Source organism: Schistocerca serialis, chromosome 8 (assembly GCF_023864345.2).
Source record: "Schistocerca serialis cubense isolate TAMUIC-IGC-003099 chromosome 8, iqSchSeri2.2, whole genome shotgun sequence".
NCBI classification, from domain to species: Eukaryota; Metazoa; Arthropoda; class Insecta; order Orthoptera; family Acrididae; genus Schistocerca; species Schistocerca serialis.
The window spans coordinates 294381687-294386822 of NC_064645.1; the positions used below are offsets into that span (position 1 = coordinate 294381687).

General features: G+C 40.9%; 1 non-coding gene across 1 annotated transcript; it reads left to right on the forward strand.

Moving 5' to 3' along the window:
- The first annotated feature begins 3937 nt into the window (after positions 1-3937).
- Trnat-agu (transfer RNA threonine (anticodon AGU)) lies at positions 3938-4009 on the forward strand. Its single transcript has one exon. It is a non-coding gene; the product is annotated as a tRNA-Thr (tRNA).
- The last annotated feature ends 1127 nt before the right edge of the window (positions 4010-5136 follow it).

Genomic DNA, 5136 nt, shown 5'->3' on the forward strand with positions numbered 1-5136 from the left:
ATTATCCTGCTCAAATGTAGGGTTTCGCAGGGATCGAATGAAGGGCAGAGCCACGGGTCGTAACGAATTTGAAATGTAACGTCCACTGTTCAAAGTGCCGTCAATGCGAACAAGAGGTCACCGAGACGTGTAACCAATGCCACCCCATACCATCACGCCGTTGACACGCCAGTATGGCGATGACGAATACACGCTTCCAATGTGCGTTCACCGTGATGTCGGCAAACACGGATGCGACCATCATGATGCTGTAAACAGAGCCTGGATTCATCCTAAAAAATGACGTTTTGCCATTCGTGCACCCAGGTTCGTCGTTGAGTACACCATTGCAGGCGCTCCTGTCTGTGTTGCAGCGTCAAAGGTAACCGCAGCCATGGTCTCCAAGCTGATAGTCCATGCTGCTGCAAACGTCGTCGAACTGTTCGTGCAGATGGTCGTCTTGCAAACGTCCCCATCTATTGACTCAGGGATCGAGACGTGGCTGCACGATCCGTTACAGCCATGCGGATAAGATGCATGTCATCTCGACTGCTAGTGATACGAGGCCGTTGGGATCCAGCACGGCGTTCCGTATTACCCTCCTGAACCCACCGATTCCATATTCTGCTAACAGTCATTGGATCTCGACCAACGCGAGCAGCAATGTCGCGATACGATAAACCGCAATCGCGATAGGCTACAATCCGACCTTTATCAAAGTCGGAAACGTGATGGTACGCATTTCTCCTCCTTAAACGAGGCATCACAACAACGTTTCACCAGGCAACGCAGGTCAACTGCGGTTTGTGTGTGAGAAATCGGTTGGAAACTTTCCTCATGTCAGCACGTTGTAGGTGTCGCCACCGGTGCCAACCTTGTGTAAATGCTCTGAAAAGCTAATCATTTGCATATCACAGCATCTTCTTTCTGTCGGTTAAATTTCGCGTCTGTAGCACGTCATCTTCGTGGTGTAGCAATTTTAATGGCCAGTAGTGTATATATTCTTTCACTAGGTTTACTAAGTTAGAATAAATTCCTTCACTTTAACGTGTCTGGAAAATGCTGTAAGGGCAAGGTCTTCTTCTTCCTCTTCTTCCCTGCCCTTAAAAAAACCTAGAATGTTATTAGCATCCATTTTGAAAACTCGCGTGCGTGTTCCATTCAAAGAGGCAACACAATGAGTGGAGTGGCCACTGCGGTGAGCAATTTCAACGAAATACCCAGGAAGTGACAGTCGGCAGTTAGGCTGACAGTTAGTGCCGGCCGCTACGACGGACAATCGCAGCGGAAAAAGTGCCTTTACTAAATACGGGTTTCCGAAATTCCTTCAGCAAAGGTGACGAAATAAATTTTCCGGAATTTGAATCAAGAACTTTTGCCAACATGAGTAACTAGGTGTGGCGAAGAAACTCAAAACACTTTACACAGGCAAGTCTTCTAGTCCATCTTGTATACCAATTAGGCTGCTTTCAGAGTATGCTGATATAATAGCTCCTTACTTAGCAGTTGTATAGAACCGCTGGCTCTACGAAAAATCCATACCTAAAAAGACACGAAAATTGCACAGGTGATACCAGTACTCAAGAAAGTAAATAGGAGTAATCCGCTGAATTACCGGTCCATATCACTGTATTGATTTGCAGAAGGATTTTGGAACTTGTACTGTATTCGATCATTATGAATTACCTGAAGGTAACGATCGATAGAAACAATGAAAGCATGGATTCAGAAAATATTGTTCCCCAGCAACCGTGAGTTCAAAATTAATTGTGTATGTTGGTGACATTTTGGTCACTGAAAAGACTTGGGAACAACATTTGGACCTGTTAAGAGATGTGTTTTCAAAATTGGAATCGGAAGGTATGACTTTGAAAATAGGTAAGAGTAAATTTGGTGTAAAAGAAGTAAAATTTTTAGGGCATGTTATATCTGAGAAAGGAATTGCACCTGATAAAGAGAAGCTTGATGCTATTGCTAATTCTCCTGCTCATCACAACAAAAAACAGCTTTCAATCATTTTTTGCTTTCACAGGATTCTATAGAAAATTGCAGCCAGACTTTGAATGCCTCAGGACTGAACTTTTGAAGAAGAGTACTGTTTGGGATTGGAATCAGGAATGTCACAATGCTTTCGATGAGATCAACGGACAGTTGTGTCAAAGTCATATATTGTTCAGACTGGATTTGTTTCTTCCTTTTTCTATTATGACAGACAGTAGTGATGTTCATTTGGATGCTATTTATTTCCGGAGGATGAAGTTGAAGGTGTTACTGATCATAGGTCACTTGCATTTGCTAGTAGAGTATTGCAGAAGCAATACTAGGTCACAAAGTCATCATCTATACTGATCACAAAGCATTGTGTTATCTCCAGGAGTATAAGCTGTATCATAACAGAATTATTCATTGGGCCTTGTTTTCACAGCAGTTCAGTTACGAAATCACATATATTAAAGGCACACACAATGTAGTTGCTGATGCTTTGTCTAGGCTACCTTTAGGGAGCGACTCATCTAACAACTTTGGAGGAGGAGAGAGAGTTTACAATTATGTACAGTAGAGGTCTGAAAGAGGAAAAAGAGAGCTTCAAAATTTGCAAAGATATCAGCAGGTATCAAAATCACGATCAAAATGGGAAATCGATTAGGAGCATGTTGCGTAAGAAAGGAGGGGGAAAGATTGAACAATATTATAAGGTACACTGTATTGATACTTTAATTACTTATACACATGGGAGTTTTGGTCATTGTGGATCAACCAAATGCAAGCAAAAGATTCAGGAAAACATCTATTTATATAACATAGGAAGGAGAGTCAAGAGAAGAAGAATGCTAGCTGTGATAGATATCAAAGAGGGAAGGTAAGTAACCAAACAAGTAGAAGTCAAATGCAAAACATACTGCCTAATAGTAACCTAGACCTCATGTATGTGGATGTCTACGGATCTTTGCCTAAGTCTAAGAATGGATTTTGATATATTTTGTGATGGTCGATGTATTTTCAAAGTTCAAAAAGATGTTTTCTCCTAAGAAAGCTACTCGCAAGCAAATCATTTCTAAGTTTGAAAACACATATTTTCATCAGGTGGGTATTCCTAAAACAACTTTATCTGACAATAGTTCTCAGTTTACATCACAAACTTGGAAAGATTTTTTTGATCATGCAAAAATAAAGCACATTCTAACCTCTGTGTACCATCGATTGAGTAATTCTCCAGACAGATATGAGAGAAATTGGAAGACTCTATAGAACATATTTCAGAGTCATACCAGCTGGATAGATTATGTAAGTGATTTTGAGGATATTATGAACAGCTAACTACACTATTCAACAGGTTCTTCACCATTTGAAACCATGTTTAATCGCAGATCAGCTAACTATTTCTGTTCCTAATCTGTATGAATGATTTGGAGATTGCAGACAATGTTGTCATTTACCATCTAGTGAACTCACCAGAAGATCAAATCCAATTGTAAAATGATTCAAACAATATATTTGTTTGGTCGAAAAGTGGCAAAATGACCCAACATAATACAAAGTGCAAGGCCACCCACATGACTACTTTTAAAAAATCCGTTGAGTTTTGGTTACACGATAAATCATACAAACCTAAGGGCTATCAATTCAACTAAATACCTAGGATGTATATAGGCAGACTGAAGCGACGGATGCAAGTTTGAAACAAGGCATACGCGCTAACCACTACATCAACCAGGCACAGTGACTGTGCGCAGCTGCTCGGTCTACCCTAGCACGCCTCCATTCACGCCTCGGCCCACTTTAGTATTCCCTCTAAACTTGTTCGATGCTGAGGTGCTGTTCCAATACAGTTGAAGACCCTCTGCAATGCTGTACGAGTTTAGGGGGAATACCAAAGTGGGCTGAGGGGGGGAATGTGAATTTGGATTGAGGAGGGAAGCACGCTGGGATAGGCTCTGCAGTTGTGCTTGGCCACTGTGCCAAGGTGGTGTAGTGGTTAGTACATCTACCGAGTGAGTAGAAGATCTGGGTTCGAATCCCAGCCTTGGTACAAATTTTCATTCGTCGCTTCTGTCTGGATGTATACATTGTACAAGAATGAGACTTGAAATGTCGTCTAGAACCATATAGTTTCACTTAAATAACTAGGAATAACAATAAAAAACAGCATATATTGGAGCGATGGCTTAGGAAATATTGTGAGGAAAACGATTTTATTGGGAGAACACTTAGAAGATGCAACAAATGCCCTAAAGACTGCCTGCCCTACGCTCATCTCTCCAGTGTGAGAGTACAGCTATGCAGTATGGGATCTTTATGAGACAGAACTGGTGGATGACATCGAAAACGTTCGAAGAAGGACAGCTCGTTTTGTATTATTGTGAAATAGGTGGGCAGTGTCACGGTTATGATAGAGTTGGGGTGGCAATAATTAAAACTAGGAATGGGTAACGTTTGGTGACCTGCAGGCCTGATTCACGCACCTATTTATCTCGCGGTCCGCGGGTCACTGCACATGACAGCACCGCTCCTAGCTTATAAAGTCAAAACTTTAGCGTCCTTGATGCTAATGTTTATGAGGTAACGCACCGATGTGAATGGCACCCCTTTCGCGTCACGCCAACAGATTTTGCCACAAAACAAGCATTTTTCAGAGTACATTCCTTTTACGTTCACCCCATTTTCAGATGCTTATGTTTATTCACGCATCATGAACTTTATTTCTTTACCTGCTACGTTTTACAATAGCTGTATCAAACACTTCCATTATTAAATGCTACCACGCGGTTAGTAAAGAAATGATGTTCACAATAAAAGATAAACGCCTGTAAAAGCAACTGGTTGTAGGTAAGTCATTATAAATAACCTTCAATTTCAACAGTTGCAGCGTTGTATTGCGTCCACATTGGGAATGAATTATTTTTTAATGCTAATACGAAGAAAAAATAGAAAACCAAAATACGGCAATGAGATAGCAATACAACTCGATAGACAGTTAGGAGTAACTTCGCGATTTTAAGCCACAGACAGGTCATTCGAGTGTTTGAAATTTACTGTGTTGATATTTACAAACACTTTTAGCATGCATTTTTTTAAAAATATTTGTACGAAAATACTTTTGATGGTTAGTCACACAGTTGTGCGTTTTCTCTGTAACACTAAGAAAACGAAGCCATC